Consider the following 22,880-nt stretch of genomic DNA (forward strand, 5'->3'; position numbering starts at 1 on the left):
CAATATACATTAAAGAAAAAGAACCCTGAGGCAAAGACAAGAACTGGAGGAAGAGGAACTAATAAAGAACGAAAGCAAGTTTAAACCACTCAGTTTATTCACAGTGTTCATGTAACATATTAAGAAGCTTCTGAAGTAAGCTTTTTTTAAAGATTTTATTCATTTATTTGACAGAGAGAGTGAGCTAGCATACAAGCAGGCGGGGCAGCAAGCAGAGGGAGAGAGAGAAGCACACTCCCCATTGAGCAGAGAGCCCGATGTGGGGCTCAATCCCAGGACCCTGGGATCATGACCTGAGCCCGAAGGCAGACGCTTAACCGACTGAGCCACCCAGGCGCCCCATAAAGTAAACTTTTTGAAATTAAAATATGTCATTTACCAACAAAAAGCATAATTATAACAATACTTAAGACAATGAATACGACCTACTTCAAAATTTCAAAATCTTAATGACAATTACAAACAAGGTGCAAAGCTTCAAAAACCTCTGAAAGAGCTATAATCCCATCAACAGTTTTTCCTTTAATAATTCTTATTGGTCTATCATCCATCTAAACAGACAACATCCTTCCTGAACTATTACACAGACAATGTATTAGTCAACAGCAAGATGAAAATTTCCCAACCTCCTTATAAAATTTCCAATCTCGGAAGTTAAAAAGTGTACTCTTTGGGGAAAGAAAAAATCATTCTAGCTCATTTAATCATCTTGTCCTATCCTGGGAAATTATAATTATTCCTACCTACTAATCAAAACACAAAGCTTTCTCCAGAGCAAATGAAGATACTAGTATATTAGATATCACAGCCAAGTTACATAGACACAGTATGCATAAGTTTCTGGCAACATATTCTTTTTAAGCCTCCAGATTTTAATTCCTGTGAGACTCTCCCACTAAAATTTAACTAGAACACAACTTTCTTTACCAGTTCTGATCTTATAGCAGAGCATGAGGATTTGTGTTACATCTGTAACTACTAAAAACAATCTATGATATACACTTCTAAGATAATACACATACTTAAAACATTCCGCTATTCAAAACCAAAAGTAAACTACAAATTGTAACCCTTGTATATTAGTGGTAGGAAGGTAAAATGGTGCAACGACTGTGGAAGAATATGGCAGTTCCTCAAAAATTTAAACACAGACTTACCATATGATCCAACAATTCCACTACCCAAAAGAATTAAAAGCAGGGGGGCACCTGGGTCACTCAATCAGTTAAGCATCTGACTCCTGATTTCGGCTTGGGTCGTGATCTCAAGGTCATGAGATCAAGCCTGACACTGGGCTCTGGGCTCAGCAGGGAGTCTACTTCTCTCTCCCTCTCCCTTTGCCCCTCGCCCCCCGCTTACACTAAGATAAATAAATCTTTAAAAAATAAAAAAGCAAGGGGCGTCTGGGTGGCTCAGTCATTAAGTGTCTGCCTTCAGCTCAGGTTATGATCCCAGGGTCCTGGGATCAAGCCCCACATTGGGCTCCCTGCTCTGCAGAAAGCCTGCTTCTCTGTTTCCCACTCCCCTGCTGGTGCTCCCTCTCTCGCTGTGTCTCTCTCTGTCAAATAAGTAAAATCTTTTTAAAAAATTTAAAAACTTAGAAATTAAAAAAATTAAAAAGCATTAAAAGCAGGGACTCACACAGATATTTGTACACCCAAGTATAAGTAATATTACTACCAATAGCCAAAAGATTGAAAAAAATTCAACCAATAAATAGGATAAACAAAATGTGGTATATACATACAATGGAATATTATCCAGCCTTTAAAAAGGATACAGTGACACATGCTACAACATGGATGAACCTTGAGGACATTATGTGAAATAAACCAGCCACAAAAGGACAAATATTGTTTGATTCCACTTACATGAGATATCTAGAAGAGGCAAATTCATAGAGACAGAAAGTAGTATGGTTATCAGAGATTGGAGTGAGAGAGCAAAGAAAAGTTACTGTTTACTGCATAGAGTTTCAGTCTGGGATGATGAAAAAGCTCTGGAGATGGATAGTAGTGATGGTTGCACAACATTGTTGAATGCATTTAATGTCAGTGAATTGTACACCTAAAATCAGTTAAAATGTTCAACTGTGTTATGTATATTTTACAGTTAAAAAAAAAAACCTAAATCCAAATAAATTTATTCATCAAGAACTAAAAGCCGTCCATGCCTCTAACTTACCTTTGTCTTCCTACCTCCCTGTTATACTAAAAAACTGTTTTATTGTGCACCCCCTTCTGTTACCAGCACTTTCAGATACTCCAAACACCTGGCCTCACCATTCATTAGCAACAAGTTACACTTCTCAGCTATAGCTTTGCCTTTCACTCCTCCCACATCCTCATCTCTAGATCCACATTCCCATCACCACTCAAAAGAAAATGCAAAGGCTGAACACTGGTCTACAACTAGACTCAAGCAAGCCTCCTCTACCTTCACAATGTCAGCTTCCACTACCTCCTCCCTCAATGACCCCATTCAGGCCACACTGGCCCTCTTACTGCTCCCAGAACAATAGTCCAGTCTCAGAGCTTTGTATTTAGGTGACTTCAGCCTGGAACACTCCGCCATCCCTAACCCAAATATCTACCTGGCCTGTTCCCCTACTTTACATTTGTCAGCTAAAATGTCACCTAATCAGAGAGATCTTCCCTAACCACCCCTTATGAAGTAGTAAATCTACCCCATCAATATTTACTTTTCTCTAATATATTTCCCTAATATACTTTTCTTAATAATCATCACCACCCAACACAGTATATATTAACTTATTATCTTCCCCATCCTCATGAGAATATCCATTCCATGAGAAAGGGACCTCTGTTTTTGTTCACTGTTGTAACCCTACCAGCTTGATATATTAGATGTTCAATAAATATATATTGACTCAATCGTGGCCTCCAGTCCCTTAATATATTCCCTTTTACCAAGCCTGCATCCTATAGATAATTATTTCAACCACCAATGTCATATTCCTCATTTCCATCTAAATGACTGTGAGACCTAAATTCACACTGCCTGCCAGATCATGCTAGCTTATCTTAAACTGGGCCTTTACTGATTGCTCAGCAATCCTTTCTATTCTATCTTGGTAATCATATTAAGTTTCTCCACCATCACCTCTGGCCTGATCAATTCTGGCCAACAGCTGCTTATCTGACCTTTCTGATTCCCCTCTATTCCCATAATCCATTTTCAATAAAGTAGCCAGAGAAATCATTAAAATATGTAACATATCAAGACTTTTTTTTTTTAAGATTTTATTTATTTATGTGACAGAGAGACACAGCGAGAGAAGGAACACAGCAGGGAGAGTGGGAGAGGGAGAAGCAGGCTTCCTGCGGAGCAGGGAGCCCAATGCGGGCCTCGATCCCAGAACCCTGAGATCATGACCTGAGCCAAAGGCAGACGCTTAACGACTGAGCCACCTAGGCGCCCAGGACACTTTTCTGCTTAAAACCTTCCTTAAAAAACTTCCTTGAGGGGGGTGGCTGGGTGGCTCAGTCATTAAGCGTCTGCCTTGGGTTCAGGTCATGATCCCAGGGTCCTAGGATCGAGCCCCGTGTCAAGCTCCCTGCACAGCGGGAAGCCTGCTTCTCTCTCTCCCACTCCCCCTGCTGTGTTCCCTCTCTCACTGTATCCCTCTCTGTCAAATAACTAAATAAAACCTTAAAAAACAAAACAAAACAAAAACCTTCCTTGAGCACCTGGGTGGCTCAGCCAGTTAAGTGTCTGCCTTCGGCTCAGGTCATGATCCCAGGGTCCTAGGATAGAGCCCCATGTCCTCAGTGGGGTACCTGCTTCTCCCTCTGCCCCTCCCACTTGCTCATGCTCTCACTCTCTCTCTAATAAATAAAATATTAAAAAAAAAACAACTTCCTTGAGTCTAGACTCCTTACCATGGCCATAGGGACCAACACGGCCCAGCCCTACCTACATGAACTTCATCTCATGATACTATGGTCCTCTTCCATTCTGTTCTAGAGTATGGGACTTCTTTCTGTATCTCCAACACAACAAGCTTGTTTCCAGTTGAAGGTTCTTATTTAGCTTGATTTTCAAGTGACGGAATTTTTGTCTTTCACACCTTATCTTAATGTCACCTCCTCAGAAGTAAACACCAAGGGGTGCCTGGGTGGCTCAGTCAGTTAAGCGTCTGCCTTTGGCTCAAGTCATGGTCTCGAGGTTCTGAAATCGAGCCCCCCATCAGGCTTCCTGCTCCGTGAGGAGTCAGCTTTTCCTTCTCCCTCTGTCCCTCACCCCACTCGTGCTCTATCAAATAAATAAATAAAATCTTAAAAAAAAAATAAAGGGGGTGCCTAGGTGGCTCAGTCAGTTAAGTGTCTGCCTTCGGCTCAGGTCATGATCCTAGGGTCCTGGGATCAAGCCCCACATCGGGCTCCCCGCTCAGCAGGAAGCCTGCTTCTCCCTCTCCCTCTGCCTGCCACTCCCCCTGCTTATGCTCTCTCTTTCTCTGTCAAATAAATAAATATTTTAAAAGAAAGAAAGAAAAGAAGCAATCACCCAGCCAATCTACCAAGTGTTCTGTTTTAAAATTCTCTTCGTTATCACATTACAATTTGGTATTTTTCTGGATCTTATCTATAAGAATACCTGGCACAAAGCAGATGTTGAATAAATATTCAGTGAATTTGGTGATTACAATGTTTTCCCTAAATATTTTCTTCTCCCAGGATCCCAACACCCCTGCTAATTAACTATATACCTAGCAGATAACCTCAATCCCTACCTTATTAACAAAGTAGGATAAGGAATTACACAGTTTTCTTCCTTTTTGCCTAAAAATTCCTTGATTTTCTTTCTTCTTTTCCTCTGGTTTCTAAGCAGAAATGTTGCTACTTTTCTGTAAGAATCAAGCCCTTTACCCACATCCTTGATCTCAAACCTTTCTACCTCCTCCTGTCAATTAACCACTCTAATATTTAAACTACTTATGTATTTAAACTACTCTAATGGATCATTCCCCTTTACCTAAAATATACTACATGCTAATGCAAAAATATCTCCTATATGGCTAAGTCCTCACAACCGCACAAACTTCTTGAAAAACATTCTACTTTATTCTTCACGCTGTGTAGTTTGTAAAACCATTTACTTAACTCTTTTTTTTAAGAGAGAGAATTTTAAGCAGGTTCCACACCTAACACGGAGCCCGGATTTGGGGTTCAATTTCATAACCCTGCGACCATGACATGAGCGGAAATCAAAGAGTCGGGACACTCAACTGACTAAGCCACCCAGATGTCCTTAAGTAACTTAATAGTTAAATTCAGTGATGCTTTCCAGGGTATTAAAATCCTTATCTTTCTAGAGCATCTCATCCCTCTAAAGAGCCTCTCCCTGAAATTCTTTACTACGCTTCAAAGAAAGATGCTGCATGATTCTGGTCTCCTTAATACTTTTCTTATTTCTCCTTTACAGATTCTTTTTAACAACATCCACTCATTTACCATAGGCATTTCCTAAAGTCCTGCACTTAACATTTTTCTCTCAGCTGGGGCCCTGGAAATGTTACCTACTTTCAATTGACATTCTATGTGAATTACTCCAAAATCTATTATATCCAGGTCCTAAAGTATCTTTTTCTAATTTCCAGTTTCATATTCCCACAATTAAGGAAATACTCTAAAACTTCTACCTATAACTCAAAAAATGTGTCTAAGAAAATTCATCATGTTACAGTCCCACCCACTAGACCATTAGTACCAGTCTTTCCTCATAGTTTCCTTATTTCTTCTGTTCATGGTACCATCATACTTCAAGCCACCGTAACTCAAAATCTTGGGATTCGTTTGTATGACTCCTTTCTTCCATATTCTCTGCCAAATCTAATTCTGAAATCTCTGAGTCGAATGAACTCAATCAGGTACTCTTTATTTCACTTCTACAGCCCTGATCACAGCTGTAATTAGCCAATTCATTTCATGAATATTTGTTAAGCACTTAACTTGCCTGCAAGACTAGAAGCCCAGTTTGGCTAGCAAAATAAGCCCAGGCAGGTAATGTCTGTCCTTGTTAATATAACATAGACCATATAATTTATCACTGGATGAACCATGTAATTTATCATCCAAACCAGTAGACTTAAAAGCAAAAGAGGGCATTAAAAATAGGTGAACAGGGGCACCTGGGTGGCTCAGTCGTTAAGCATCTGCCTTCAGCTCAGGTCATCGTCCAGGGTCCTGGGATCGAGCCCCGCATCAGGCTTCCTGCTCAGCAGGGAGCCTGCTTCTCCCTCTCCCACTCCCCCTGCTTGTGTTCCCTCTCTCGCTGTGTCTCTGTCAAATAAATATTTTAAAAAATAAATAAACAAAATAAAGTAAAAATAAAAAAAGAAGGGCGCCTGGGTGGCTCAGTCGTTAAGCGTCTGCCTTCAGCTCAGGTCATGATCCCGAGGTCCTGGGATCGAGCCCTGCATCGGGCTCCCTGCTCGGCAGGAAGCCTGCTTCTCCCTCTCCCACTCCCCTTGCTTGTGTGCCCTCTCTCGCTGTGTCTCTCTCTATCAAATAAACAAAATCTTTAAAAAAATAAAATAAAATAAAACAAAAATAAAAAAAGAAATTGAAGACAACACAAATAAATGGAAAGATATACCATGTTTACAGACTGGAAGAATTAACATTGTTAAAATGTCCATACTACCTACAACAATCTACAGATTCAATGCAAACCCTATCAAAATACCAACAGTATTTTTCATAGAACTAGAATAATCCTAACATTAGTAGAGAACTACAAAAGACCCCAAACAGCCAAAGCAACCTTGAGAAAGAACAAAAACTGAAGTATCACAATTCTAGATTTCAAAATACACTAAAAACCGATAGTATTCAAAACAGCATGGTACTGGCACAAAAGTAAGACCCACAGATCAACGGAACAGAATAAAAAGAGAAGTAATAAACCCATACTTATGTGGTTAATCTACAACAAAGGAGGCAATACACAATGGGGAAAGGACAGTCTCTTCAATAAATGGTGCTGAGAAACTGGACAGATACATACAAAAAAATGAAACCAGACCACTTTCCCATACGGTACACAAAAGTAAACTCAAAATGGATTAAAGACCTAAATGTGAGACCTGAAACCATAGAACTCCTAGAAGGAAACACAGGCAGTAAATTCTTACACATCAGCCTTGGTGGTATTTTTCTGGATTTGTCCTCCCAAGCAAAGAAAAGCAAAAATAAATAGTTGGCAGTATGCCAAAATAAAAAGTTTCTGCACAGCAAAGGAAACCATCTACAAAATGAGAAGGCAACTTACTGAATGGGAGAAGATATTTACAAATTATGTATCTGATAAGTAGTTAATATTCAAAATAAATAAAGAATTTATACATGTCAACACCAAGAAAACAATCTGATTTTAAAAATGGGCAGAGGCACTGAACACATTTTTCCAAAGAAGACATACAGATAGCCGACAGATACATGAAAAGATGCTCAACATCACTGATCATCAGGGAAATGCCAATCAAAACCACAATATCACTTCACACCAGTCAGAATGGTTAGTACCAAAAAGACAAGAGGTAACAAACATTGGTGAGGATGTAGAGAAAAGGGAATCCTCGTGTACTGTCAGTAGGAATGTAAATTGGTGCAGCCACTTTGGAAAACAGCATGGACTTTCCTCAAAAAATTAAAAATAGAAATACTGGGGCGCCTGGGTGGCTCAGTTGGTTAAGCGTCTGCCTTCAGCTCAGGTGATGATCCCAGGGTCCTGGGATCAAGCCCTGCGTTGGGCTCCCTGCTCATCAGGGAGTTTGCTTCTCCTCACTCAGCCCCTCCCCCAGTTGTGTTCACTCTCTCAAATAAATAAAATCTTTAAAAAAAAGAAAAAAGAAATAACCATATAATTAGGTAATTTCACTTCTGGATACTTATGAAAAGAAAACAAAGATGCTACTTCAAAAAGATACATGCACCCCTGGGCGCCTGGGTGGCTCAGATGGTTAAGCGTCTGCCTTCAGCTCAGGTCATGATCCCAGGGTCCTGGAATCGAGTCCTGCATCGGGCTCCCTGCTCCTTGGGAGCCTGCTTCTCCCTCTGCCTCTCTCTCTCTCTCTCTCTCTGTCTCTCATGAATAAATAAAATCTTTAAAAAAAAAAAAAGATCTATGCACCCCTATTTTTACTGCGGCATTATTTACAGTAGCCAAAATATGGAAGCAGCCTAAGTGTCCACAGATAGATGAATGAATAAAGATGTGATATACATATATAAAATGCAGTATTACCCATAAGAAAAGTGAAATCTTGCCATTCATGACAACATGGATGGACCTACAGGATGTTATGCTAAGTGATATAAGTTAAAGGCAAATACCTTATGATTTCACTTACATGTGGAATCTAAAAACAAGCAAATAAACAAACAGACCCCTAAATATAGAACAAACTGAGGGTGGCCAAAGGGGAGGGTAGTGGCAGGGTGCATGTAACTCTTGATCTTAGGATTTTGAGTTCAAGCCCCATGATGGGCATAGAGATTACTTTAAAAAAAATAAAAATAGTAAAGATCAATAAAAATTTAAAAAAAATAAAAACTGGGATGCCTGTGTGGCTCAGTTGGTTAAGCATCTGCCTTCCAGTTGGGTCATGATCCCAGGGCCATAGGATCGAATTCTGCACTGGACTCCCTGCTCAATGGGGAGCCTGCTTCTCCCCCTGCCTGCTGCTCCCCCTGCTTATGCTCTCTCTCTGACAAATAAATAAAATCTTTAAAAAAAAAAAAAGATAAAAACTAAGTCATGGGGATAAAAAAGTACAGCGCAAAAAAAAGTTGGGCGATTACAGAATGATATATGCCAATTATATTTCAAAGCTAGGGGGAAAAGTTTGGCATTAATTGATCTACAAGAGGCTTAAACCAGGATATATGGTCACGCTAACTGAACTCCAGTACTTAGGAAAATGATTGCTGCAACCTAAGTACATTCTACCTACTGATTTAATAAATGAATTCGAATGAAATATTCACTTTATCACCTCCTCTTCACTCTTTATTTTGCTGCAACCTTATTTTCAGCCACAAACACTGTCTTGAAAGGGGCAAACAATAACCTCCTAACTACCAACTCCAAAAAAGCTCCAAAAAGCTTGTTTTCAATTAACCTCTCTAAACAGCTTTCAACAATACTGTCCCCTCCTCTGTCCTTCATGAAGCTCTGTTAACAATGGGATAAACATAATCCTAACTATCAGACTATTTTAAAACAACGCCTAGGATTTCTACCTAACACAGAGATTTTAACTAAAAGATTTAGAATCTAGGGGTGCCTGGCTTGCTCAGTCAGGAGAGCATTCAATTCTTGATCTCAGGGTCATGAGTTCAAACCCCATGTTGGGGGTAGAGAATACCTAAAAATAAAATCTTAAAAAAAAAAAAAAGATTTAGAATCTAACCAATATTCCCATTTTCCTTCTATTTTTCAACTTCTGGAAAATGAACATAAGTAATTAAAGATACAAAATTAGATACTTACCTCAAAATGACAGCCCCCATTTCAGTCTTTTAAGATATCAGATGATGACATTACTTATTTTTTTAAACTGAAGTTTTCGTGGAAGACTTTCAAATTAGAAGACACACTACAAAAAAGGGTGAAGATAAAAGGTATTAACACCTAAATGAGCTAAATTAAAAATAAATGTATTACTTGTATGACATGATTGTTTATAACTGTTTTTTTAAATATGGGGAAAAATATAAAAAACATATGAACTACAATATTAAAATTGTAGAGCATTAGAACAAGAAGGGAACTAAGTAGACATCCTATACAACTATCTAAATCCTTTCATTCAGATCACCTCTTTTTGAAACCTCTTTTCTGTAACATGTTAATTTTCTTTCAACTTCTCAACCTATTCCTCTATCTACATCATAAGCTACTATGGATAGCTTATTTCATTTTCCCCTTCTTTAATATTTGAAACACACACAATATATGGAAAGATGCATGCAAGCAAACATAAGATGTACACTATAAATCACCATCCCACAGATGATGGGGATAACCAATAACATTACATCTACCTACATGCTCCTCTCATCCCAACCTTTATCCTGAATAATTATTCCATTACTGTTTAAAACAGAACTTTGTCATACATGTATATATTCCTAAATAATGTTTTGTTTAGGTTTGTATCCCTGACTCCCTTTTTCAGCTTGATAAATTCATATGCTGATGGAGTCCTTCAGGGATGTGAATTTTGTCACTCAAATATTTTTCTAAGCTTTATCCATGTTACTTTTTAATTGCTCTACAGTGTTTCATTATGTAAATATGCCACAATGTATTTATTCTGTTTTCAAGCATTTAAGATGGTTTAAAGTTTTTTGCTTTGATCAACATTATTATACAAGTCTCCAGGTGCACATGAACAAGAATTTCTTTAAGGTATGCTTTTTTTTTTTTAGATTTTATTTATTTATTTGACAGAGAGAGACAGCAAGAGAGCGAACACAAGCAAGGAGAGTGGGAGAGGGAGAAGCAGGCTTCCCGCGGAGCAGGGAGCCCGATGCGGGGCTCGATCCCAGGGCCCTGGGATCATGACCTGAGTGGAAGGCAGATGCTTAACGACTGAGCCACCCAGGCGCCCCATCTTTAGAGTATGCTTTAAACCTAGAAGTGGAATTGGTGGGTTATAGGACATGTAAATTCCCAACTTTACCAAAAATGCCAAACTGTCTTCCAACTGTATCACTCTACCAACTCACCAGCAGTATGTAAACTGGTAACACAATCCTTTCCAATACCTGGTAAATTCAGATTTCTTAATTTGAGGCAATACAGAACTTATACCATGATTTCAGTTTGTATTACTTAATGAGGTTGAAGACCTTTTCACATGTTTATTAATATATATGTTCCTTTCTACATTCCTTTGTTCATAGTTTTGGTCATTTTTATTGGGTTGTGTTTTTCTCATTACTTACAAGGCTTTATATTATGTAGCCACAACAGGCTACATAATTTGGAGGCCCAGTGTAAAATTAAAAAGCAGGGCCATGGGGTGCCTGAGTGGCTCAGTGGGTTAAGCTTCTGACTTTGGCTCAGGCTGTGATCCCAGGGTCCTGGAATGGAGCCCCACGTCAGGCTCAGGCTCTGTGCTGGGTGGGGCATTGCTTGTCTCTCCCCTCTCCTTCTGCCCCTCCCCTCACTCAGGCTCTGTCTCTCAAATGAATAAATTTTTAGTATCTTTTTTTTTAAGATTTTATTTATTTATTTGAGAGAGGGAGACAGAGGTGGCTAGAGAGAGCACAAGCGGGGAGGAGAGGGAGAAGCAGTCTCTGCAGAGCAGGGAGCCACACTTGTGGCTTGATCACAGAACCCTGGGATCATGACCTGAGCTGAAGGCAGGCGCTTAACTGACTGAGCCACCGAGGTGCCCCTCCAAGTCAGAAATTTTAATAAAAAATTCAAGCATCTGGTTAGAACATTTTTACATTTAAAGATGTAAAAGAAAGGAGAAAAGACTTAATCTTCAAGTTTCATAAAATTAGTAGGAATTAAAGGAGAGCATAATTGTTGCTATAAAGGTTGAAAATCTTTTTCATTTTGTAACTTCAAAATAAAATTCTGTGAGAAGCAAGTAATTTAATTCTAGTCTTGGTTTGTTTTTGTAATAAGGTCAATAATATTCTTTATAAAATTAGAAGAATGTTATAAAACATACTTTAGACGGTGTTAAAATATATCAAACTGCTTACTTTTCCAAAAGTAAAGGACTCAGTCAATTCAAAAATAACCACAATTTGTTGGTGCAGGATGTTGACAGTCAGGGAGGCTATGCATGTCGGGGCAGGGATATAAGAGAACTCTCTGTACTTCCTACTTAATTTACTATGAACCTAAAACTGCCAAAAAATGATGTCTAGGGGGGAGTCTGCTTCTCCCTCTGCCCTTCCCCCTGCTGGCGCTCCTGCTCTCTCTCAAATAAATAAATCTTTAAAAAAAAAATTTACTCTTAAAATTCCTACTAAAGGGCACCTGGGTGGCTCAGTCATTAAGCGTCTGCCTTCGGCTCAGGTCATGACCCCAGGGTCCTGGGATCGAGTCCCACATCGGGCTCCCTGCTCAGGGGGAAGCCTGTTTCTCCCTCTCCCACTCCCCCTGCTTGTGTTCCTGCTCTCACTGTCTCTCTCTGTCAAATAAATAAATAAAATCTTCAAAAAAAAAAAATTCCTACTAAAACTTGGGCACCTGGGTGGCTTAGTTGGTTAAGCGACTGCCTTCGGCTCAGGTCATGATACCGGAGTCCCGGGATCAAGTCCGGCATCGGCTCCCTGCTCAGCAGGGAGTCTGCTTCTCCCTCTGACCCTACCCCCTCTTGGGCTCTCTCTCTCTCACTCTCTCTCTCTCTCAAATAAATAAATAAAATCTTTTAAAAAATAAATACATAAAAATTTAAAAAAATTCCTACTAAAACTTTAGGTAAAAACAATGTTATTAATAACTTTACACATGAAGATCCACTCTCACAGAAAGGAAAAAATTCTGGACAAACAATAAACATCCATTAAACTTTAAAAAGATGTGGGGGAAGATTTCAAAAGCTTAACCAAGCACTGAGAATGGCATATAAACGAACAAAAACCCCTATACAGAGTCTATCTCTAGTCCTTGTTCAAGTAAAAGTACTTTTCTACAAAAACAGAAACAAAAAAGATACTATGCCTCAATCATGCAAGTTATATTATAATTTAAGAGCTGGCTATCTATTCTATTTAAGTAACAGTGATTTCAACCTCCCAATCTCCACCCACAAATAAGCAAGCAAAACCAGGTAAATTCAAAAATCACTTCATGGTGTAAGTATTCATCTCTTTCCACTTCACCTTCTTCCTACTGAACTCAGAGTACTCCTCACATACTAGCACAAAGTCCTAGCCCTACATCAAAGGATAAAGTAATGTAATTTCTACCACATTTTTTTTTTACAAAATGCAATTAGAAGAGTCAAAAATATTCTTTAATACCTAGTACCCAGTAAAGAACCAGATTAAGACAGCTAGTATAACTGTCTGTTTTTCTTTTTGTTTAACAAATAGAGATTATATATTCAGGGTTTTTTAAAATAAAGTTTTCAAAAAACCAATATAGCCACAAGCATAGGGAAAAAACGGACACTCTCATTAGGGGATAAAAATAAAAATTAAAACCACAATAAGATACTTTGTAGCCACCAAAGTAAGTCAAATTTAAAGAAACTAAGAATACCCAGGCTTGCTGAGAATGTGGAGCAATGGAAATTCACATACCCTATGACATAGGAATTCCATCATAGATTATACATCCAAAAGAACTATGTACACATTTCACCAAAAGATATTTACTAGAATGATAAATAAAACTACAGAGACACCATTTTCCACATATCAGTTTAGCAAAAATCCCTGTTTGCCAAGGTACTTTCTATGGATTTATTTATTTTAGAGAAAGAGAGAGTTCTTGGGTGCATGCGGGGGTCGGGGGAGGAGCAGAGGGACAGGGGTAAAGAATTTCAAGCAGACTGCATGCGGAGCATGGAGCATGATAGGGAGCTCCATCGGAGGACCCTGAGATCACCACCTGAGCCGAAAACAAGAGTCCAAGAGTCCAACGCTCAACCAACTGCACCACCCAGGCACTCTGCCAAGGTACTTTCGTGTAAAGGCTGTGAAGAAATGCCTATTATCAGGGTGCCTGGGTGGCTCAGTTGATTAAGCATCTGCCTTCAGCTCTGGTCTTGGTCACGCTTATTCTCTCTCTCAAATAAATAAATAAAATCTTAAAAAAAAAAATGCCTATTATCCACCATAACAACAAAATGGTAATTATGTGAATTATGTGAAAGATGTAGTAACTAGCCTTAAATGTGGTAAATATTTTGCTATATATACATATGTCAAATCATCACATTGTACACCTTAAACTTATACAATGTTGTATGTCAATTAAATCCGAATAAGCTTGCAAGAGAAATACACATTAGCTCTTATAATCAGTGGAAGAGTCTGGGTCCAAACATGAGGGCATTTTGGCAGTATCTTTGTAATCTATCAAAATTACAAAGATATATGGCCTTTGATTAGTAATACCTCATCTGAATTGATTCCATAATTTTATACTTGCTTATGGACAAAATGACATATACAAGGTAATTCACTACAACACTGTTATAATAATAAAAAACTGTAAACAACCCGGGGTGCCTGGGTGGCTCAGTCCGTAAGCGACTAACTAGATTTTAGGTCAGGTCGTGATCTCAGGGTCGAGGGATGGAGCCCTGCATTGGGCTCCACACTCAGGAGTGCAGTGGGCTTGTCCCTCTCCCTCTGCTCCTCATCACTCCCCCCACCACCACATGCTTGCACTTTCTTTCTCTCTCTCAAATAAATGGAATCTTTTAAAAAAATTTTTTTAAAAACTAGAAACAACCCAAATGTCTACCAACAGAGAACTGATTTAAAAAAGTATCCAAAAGGAAACCATACAAACTAAAAAAATAAGAAGAAAATAAAATAAAAGTATGCATACTCTATGGAAAATCTTCTGTGAAGATTTCCATTGTTAAGAAACACAATATGTAAAGGGAAAAATGGGAAGACCAATTTGCAGAATAGGTATAATATGCTGGCTTTGGTGGGTTTTGGACAGTAGAGATAGAAAGAAATAAGAATCTGTATTTTTATTTTCTTTATTTACATAAAGAGACTCTAGAAGAATACATAAACTAATAAAAAGTTTCCTGGGTGGGGTAAATGTGCTGGAGGAATGGGGTAAGAACAAGAACAGGATGACTGAGGGCTAGGGTTGGGAAGGTTTACATTGTTTAACATTTTTATGTTTATTTTAAATTTTTGTTTTGTTTTATTTATTTGAGAGAGAGCAAGAGAGAACAAGGGGGGGGCAGGAGCAGAGGGAGAAGCCGACTTCCTGCTGAGCAAGGAGACCGATGTGGGGCTCGATCACAGGACCCTGAGATCATGACCTGAGCCGAAGGCAGATACTTAACTGACTGAGCCACCCAGGCGCCCCTAAATTTTTTATGTTTAAAAAGTTTTTAATCCCACAGGAGTTACTACTAAATAGATCAGTAAACTAATAAACCAAAATAGGGTCCAAATACTATCAACATACACACATGATGACAAGAACTATTCTTTACCATCTCTGTAACTGAGACCCCAGCACTGCCCATCTATCTCACTGAAGTCTGTAGTATCACTATGTCCATCTGGCTTAAGTCATCAGTCCAAGATCCCTAAAACTTAGTCTTCTAAAGATATTTTCTCTATAATTCCATTCTGCTTCTCTTAGGTTTAAGGTCAACCTCTTCTCCCTTAGTATGTGTATGTGCGCGCGCGCGCGCGCGCACACACACACACGCACACACACACACATTTGTCTAGTCTCTTCAGAACAAAAGCCTCACCTAAGGGTTCTCACAAGTCCAGAGGTTAGTCTTTTCTACTCACCAGGAATTCACCCCAACAACTAAGTCATGGTCTAATAAATAAGGGAATCTACAAAATGAAGCCATCCAGATTTTGCCAACCAAATGAGACTAAAGAATGAGATAACCCCTATCATGAATTATCCTTCTTAACAAATTATATCATCCACTACTCATTTACCTAAAGTGCAAAACACTATGGTATCTATTAAGATGCTGCTCACTCCAAGAGACTTGCTTTAAATCTCATTTTCAGTGCTCAGAAACCAGCTGCGGTTACTTTAAGTGCATGAACAGAATGATCACTAGTGGCCTGAGGCCACCATATTACACAGGTATTTGCCACAGACTTCCCCTCTGTCTTTTCTCAGGAGGGCTAAAGATTATTCAGACTGTTAAATCTTCACATATGTCTGTGCCACCCCTGCCCGTTTCTCTCTGTATTTAACCAAGGTGTTAAGCATGACTGTCACAACTATAACTGTCACAACTGTTATGTTTTCCATTAGGCCAGAGGGATATCATTTGATATTTATCATATTATTGTAACCTGAATTTTACCACCTAAATGTAATGTTCACATGTTGCTACCTACATTAAAATATTTTTTGGTTAGAAAAAAAAAGATGCTGCTCACTCCAGCACCCTGTCCATCAGGCCAACTCCTATGCATCTGTACCAATTCAGGTGACATTTTTCTCTAGAGCCCTTCCTAATTCCCCAAGGCTCACTTCCATGGGATCCTGCTGTGACCTGTGTCAGTGTATTATTAGCTTTAAATCATTACATTACAAATATTAGTTTGCTTATCTTCCCTACTGGACCGTGAATCCCTCAGGACAAGGAGAGAATCATATTCATATTTATAATCCAAGTACTTAGCAAAGTGCCTTTACAAATGGCAGGTAATCAAAAGGGCTCACTAAATGAATTAGAGAAACTACACATGTAGGGCGCCTGGGTGGCTCAGTTGGTTAAGCGACTGCCTTCGGCTCAGGTCATGGTCCCGGAGTCCTGGGATCGAGTCCCACATCTGGCTCCCGGCTCAGCGGGGAGCCTGCTTCTCCCTCTGACCCTCTCCCCTCTCATGCTGTTTCTCTCTCTCTCTCTCTCTCTCTCTCTCAAATAAATAAATAAATATTTTTTTAAAAAAAAAGGAAACTACACATGTAGGCAAACTGTGAGCATGGTTGAAATCCCACTTAATCTTCTCTTAGACCCAAAGGCATTTTACTTCATTCAGTCCCTGCTTTGAAGGAAACAGCAACTCCAATAACACTCTTCCTTACTGAAATTATTAATATCTTACATTAATATGAAACACTTGAAAATATTATTTCAATCACTTCATGAATGTTGCATAAAACTATTTCAAAAATATGTGTGTCTCGGGGCACCTGGGTGGCTCAGCTGGTTGAGCATCTGCCTTTGGCTTGGGTCATGATCTCAGGGCCCTGGGATCGAGCCCCACTTGGGCTCCCAGCTCAGCAGGGGAGTCTGCTTCTCCCTCTCCCTCTGCCCACACTCGTGCTTTCTCTCTCGCTCACTTTCTCTCTCAAATAAATAAAACCTTTAAAAAAAAAATGTGTGTTGGGGCACCCGGGTGGCTCAGTCATTAAGTCTGCCTTGGGCTCAGGTCATGAACCCAGGGTCCTGGGATCGAGCCCCGCATCGGGCTCCCTGCTCTGCGGGAAGCCTGCTTCTCCCTCTCCCATTCCCCCTGCTTGTGTTCCATCTCTCGCTGTTGTCTCTGTCAAATAAATAAAATCTTTAAAAAAAAAAAGAAATTATGAGTTATAATGACAACAAAAAATAAGAATATATAGCATCTTCTAAGAAGGTAGCCAGGATTATAGGGATCAGACATTTCTCCACATACAAGCTTTCCATTTAGGCTGTCCTAAGTGGCCTAAGGAAGAGGAAGCAGAGACTAGAATAATCAACTATTCATATATACCCAAGAACTATATGGCAGGTGTTTATCATTCAGAATATGTTTTCAAATTTTATCAAATACTGGTGAAAACTAGGAACTAAGGAGAAAAGCAAATTTTAAGGATGCCTGTTAAATACATCCTAGTTAACTGTGAACCTGTCTTCCAAATCCAGGAACTCCACAGAGCTCTCTATTTTGTCAGAGAATGGTAAGGAACAGCAGACAGAAAGAACGAGGAAACAAATGCCTGTATACTGTTCCATGCATACACACATCTATATTTATTTCCGTGTCTATCTAAAAAGACCAGTAATTCATACTGATCTCAGATTCTAATCCAATCACAATGGCACTGAAGCCATATTTACAACTCTCTTTACCACAGTGATAAATCTTTATCTTCAATATATTGAAGATATGTTCGACTCACCTACTCCCAAAATATATAAAGTAGTACGGAATTCCTAATTCAAACAAAAAACAATTCTAATAACAATAGTTCAGTATTTGTTTACAGATTTTTTTGTTTTGAGCTTGGGGTTTATAGTCAAAATTCTGTGTCAATTGGTTTTTTTATTCTCTTTTTTTTAAGATTTTATTTATTTATTTGACACAGAGAGAAAGAGAGTCAGAGAGAAAGCACAATCGGGGCAGAGGAGGAGAAGCAGGCTCCCCGTTGAACAAGGAGCCCCAACACGGGGCTCGATGATCCCAGGACAAAGGCAGATGCTTAACTGACTGAGCCACCCACGCGGCCCTCTTCTCCCTTCAATGTGGTTGTTATTTATTAGAAATCCAATTAGGTTCATTTGTTTGTGTTTTTATTTCATTTGGGTTTCTTCCTTCCCATCCCGATAGATTTTAAGTATTTATTTTTGATTATGTGAAACATTAATATGGTTCCAAAGTCAGATCTACACAAAAAGATAACATTCACAAAAGAACCCCTCTCTCCATCCCTACTACTTTCATTCCCATCCCCTTCCTTTACACAATGTTCCCACCCTAATCCTGTAAGAAACCAATCTCATTAGTTTCTGGATTACCTTTCCTTGTGTTCATTTTTGCACAAATGTGCAAATACTTATCTATATTCTTATTTCCCTCTTTTCTTACATAAAAAGCAACATGCTTTTTTCCATTAACTGTATGTTCTAGAAATTACTTTGTATCCGTTCACAGAGCTCTTTCACATTCTTTTCTTACATCTGCACTGTACTCCATTGTGTGGAATTACCACTGTTGATGGGTATTTATATTGTTTCCCATATTTTTACAATGCTACAATGTAAACTATTGACATCCTCCTGTTCTGCTCCCCCTCAAACACCATCTCAGACAAAACCAAAAACAAACAAAAAAACTGGCTCTACCTCCAAAACATATCAAATTCACTCAACACTACCACTGTTCCTGACACAGCCTCAGTCTAAGTCATCATTAGTATTTCTTGGCTGTTTGGGGGCAAAACCCTCCTAATCAGTCTCTCTGCCTCTACTCTAGCCTCTCTACAATTCAACTGTGCCCGAGGAACCCAAAATGTACTTTGTAGAGCATAAATCAGATAACTCCCAATTCCTTGCTTAAAAACCTGAGTTGCACCTATGACCTACAGAAACCCTACATCATCTCTTACCTGTCTACCTCTGCCCTCATCTTCCACTCTCTTCCTCATTAACTACTCTTTAGTCATACTGGTTTGTTTTCCATTCCTCCCCACACTTTTTCCTTACTTAGGGCTTTTTTATACTTGTTGTGCTTTCAGCTTAAATGTTCTGCCCCAGGTCATCTGTCACCTTCTAACATTCATGTCTCAACCAAAAGTTACCTCTTCTAAGAGATTTTATGTGTACAACCACAGTTAAGATATAACCTGGGTCATTTTCTACTACTTTATCACCGTCATAATACTTGTTAATTAGTACTTGCAATTCTCATTTATTATTTATATGTTTGTTTCTTCCACTGGAAAAGAGGGAAAGATAGCTTTTTGGGTTTGTTTGTTTTTTTTAAGATTTTATTTTTAAGGGGAGCCTGGGTGGCTCAGTCATTAAGCGTCTGCCTTCGGCTCAGGTCATGATCCTGGGGTCCTGGGATGGAGCCCTGCATAGGGCTCCCTGCTCCGCGGGAAGCCTGCTTCTCCCTCTCCCACTACCCCTGCTTGTGTTCCCTCTCTCAGTGTGTCTCTCTCTGTCAAATAAAAATTAAAAATTAAAAAAAAAGATTTTATTTTTAAGTAATCTCCACACTCAATGTGGGGCTCGAACTGTGGAGCCCAATGCAGAGCCCAACGCAGGGCTCAATCTCACAACCTTGAGATCATGACCTGAGCTGAACTCAAGAGTTGGACAGTTAACCAACTGAGCCACCAAGCCACCCCCAAAAAATAAAATCTTAAAAAACAAATTACTGAGAACTCAAAAGCTCGTCTACGTAAGTTATATCAACATTTGTTGAATTTGAAGTTAAAACTGAGGATTTTAAAATATTTACCATGTAAAAGTTAATAAGCCTATTAAACGGGGGCGCCTGGGTGGCTCAGTCATTAAGCGTCTGCCTTCGGCTCAGGTCATGATCCCAGGGTCCTGGGATCGAGCCCCGCATCGGGCTCCCTGCTCTGCAGGAAGCCTGCTTCTCCCTCTCCCACTCCCCCTGCTTGTGTTCCCTCTCTCTCTGTGTCTCTCTCTGTCAAATAAATAAAATCTTAAAAAAAATAAAAATAAACCTATTAAACGTTTACTTAAAACATTTTATTTTTAGGTGCACCTGGGTGGCTCAGTCAGTTAAGTGTCAACTTTTAATTTCAGCTCAGGTCATGATCTCAGGGTTGTGAGATGGAGCCCCACGCTGGGCTCTGCGCTCAGCATAGAGTCGGCTTGAGATTCTCTATCTCTGCCTCTTCTCCCCCTGCTCGTGCTCACTCTCTCTCTCTCAAAATGAGTAATAAAAGCTTTAAAAAAAGTTTATTTTTAAACATATTTTAGCTTTAAAAAACATTTTTCAAAATAAAACTTTTAGTGAGAACAGTAATACAGCTTTATATTTCTGCAAATCTCCTAATGTCTGGCTTAATAGAAGACAGCCAGGGGTGCCTAGGTTTTGGCTCAGGGCATGACTTCATGGACATGAGATCAGGCCCCACATCAGGCCCCACATTAGGCTCTGCACTCAGTGTGGAATTTGCTTGAGATTCTCTCTCCCTCTCCCTCTGCCCCTCCCACTCCTGCTCTCTCTCGCTAGCTCGCTAAAATAAATAAATAAGGGCACCTGAGTGGCAGAATCAGTTAAGCATCTGCCTTCTGCTCAGGTCCTGGGATTGAGTGCCACACGGGGCTCCCTATTCAGCAGGGCATCTGCTTCTCCCTCTCCCTCTGCCCCTCCCCTCCACTTGTGTTCTCTCTCATGTTCTCTCTCTCAAATAAATAAAATCTTTAAAAAATAATAAATAAAGACGACGACGATGATGACAGCCAGATTCTCATTTCTACTTCTGTATTCAATCTATTGTGATACCACAAGTTATATTGCCTCTTGAAAACTTTCATATTTTGTAAGTGAATGAGAGCAAACTAGCAAATAATGTCTTAAGTTATGAAAACAGTTCTGACCTTACATATCTGTTATGAGTTCAGGGACCACCAGGGTGTCCCCATACTTTGGAAAACTACTGCTCCATTCTGTACTCCTACAATACCCTGCTAGGCTCTATCATTTGCACTTACAGTACTTTTTTTTTTTTTTTAATTTTATTTATTTGACAGAGAGAGACACAGCGAGAGAGGGAACACAAGCAGGGGGAGTGGGAGAGGGAGAAACAGGCTTCCCGCTGAGCAGGGAGCCCGATGTGGGGCTCGATCCCAGGATCCTGGGATCGTGACCTGAGCTGAAGGCAGACGCTCAACGACTGGGCCACTCAGGCGCCCCTATCATTTGCACTTACTACAAGGCATCAGAATTATCTGTACATTTGTCTGTCTTTATCTTAAAGTTCCTTTAAGCCATGAACTATGAGCCTTCAACCTTGCATCCCCAGTACCTCACAAAGCATATTCCATATATCCTTCTCAATAAACACTCCATGAATAAATGATAGAGGAAAATACTCACGCCTTAATATAAAAAGGTATATGCGAATAAAATAGATTTCCCATGTCCAGTTCTTTAGCTAACATAAATGCATAAAAGAAAAATCTTACAATACACTTATCCAGACATAGAATAAAGGATACCTAGTATGACCATACTAGATTACACCTTTTCAAAGTTCAGCACTGAGGGAACTAGGAAAGCAGATCCTAAAAAGTATCTTAGAATGTAAACAAACACCCACTGCTCCAGTCTTCTGTCTAAATATAAGTATCCACCTCTGCAACAAAACAATTTAACCACTGTTTTAAAAAAAATGGGTGGGGAGGAGTGTTGGTGTCTAGGTAGGGAGAGTGCCAGTGACTGATGACTAATACTGAAACAGGTATTCTCAGCTTATGTATTTCCTGAAATTTTGTCAAATTAGAATATGAAAAAATATATTTCCCTGTATTTATTTGTAATGTTTTTCAAATCAATGCCACCTTACATTTCTATGAATGAACATCTTCCTCTCAATCAAATTAAACAACATCATAACATTACTGAAGATAAGACACATATGTGTATGTCTTACTTAACCTAGCCCAGTACCTTGATGCTCAACCATTATGTCTAGGTTCATCCATTAATGGGATATCAAAGTACCGGCACCAAGGAAAAAGAGATCCTTTTGCAGTAAGACTTAGGATGGGGTTGGGATCAAGACGAAGAGAAAAGCTCTTAGAACAATTCTCAGGAGTGATGGGGAAATTCAATGCAGAGCTAAAGGAGTTTGGGGCTCTAGGGGAGCAGCTTGCACACACTAGAGTGATGGCCTCCTTCTCTAGGTCTGTACACTAAGCCATAAAATCAAACTCTAAAATGCAGAGGCTTTCTCCCACACTCTTCAGGAAGTCTTGGTAGCTTGCATGCCCAAGAAAGTCCCAACCTCTTGGCAGAACAAATCTGACATTCCAAAGGTCTGAATTTTGACCAGTCAGCTCACTAGTATTTCACATATTGGCAAAGCGTTAAATTGCTTACAACAAGCAGGTTAACACTGTTACTGTATTTTCTAGATAAGAAAATAGGAACAGAAGTAACCTGACAAATTACTTGATCTCTTATGGAGAAAAAGCCATGTGAATATTTTAGAAAATAATAGTCATCAAAATAATTTCCTAGCCCCATAAAATTTTATAAAAGCAGAACTCTTTAAACTTTTAGTACTTAAAATCACAAATTATTTTTGCATTAGCAACACAACTTGTAAATACAGAACCATACTAAGACATTCACTTTGGATAACCTTAGAACATTGTTTGTAGAACCGTAATATTATGGTTTAGAAAATAAGCTTTTCTTATTTTCTTGACACAGTTTTCCTTAGAACCTTAG

General features: G+C 39.2%; 1 protein-coding gene across 8 annotated transcripts in view; it reads right to left on the minus strand.

Moving 5' to 3' along the window:
• The window catches only part of PIK3CB (phosphatidylinositol-4,5-bisphosphate 3-kinase catalytic subunit beta), a 196,767-nt gene that overhangs the window by 143,610 nt on the left and 30,277 nt on the right, over positions 1-22,880 (minus strand). For 7 of the 8 annotated variants that reach the window (XM_027584438.1, XM_027584437.2, XM_027584433.1 and 4 more), the window contains exon 2: positions 9,517-9,622. The exons of the other annotated variant lie outside the window; for it this stretch is intronic. The gene's annotated coding sequence lies outside the window, so the exon portion shown is untranslated. The remainder of the gene's footprint in view (positions 1-9,516; positions 9,623-22,880) is intronic. 8 annotated transcript variants of the gene reach the window in all.

This window comes from Zalophus californianus, chromosome 1 (assembly GCF_009762305.2).
Source record: "Zalophus californianus isolate mZalCal1 chromosome 1, mZalCal1.pri.v2, whole genome shotgun sequence".
In the NCBI taxonomy this organism is placed as follows: domain Eukaryota; kingdom Metazoa; phylum Chordata; class Mammalia; order Carnivora; family Otariidae; genus Zalophus; species Zalophus californianus.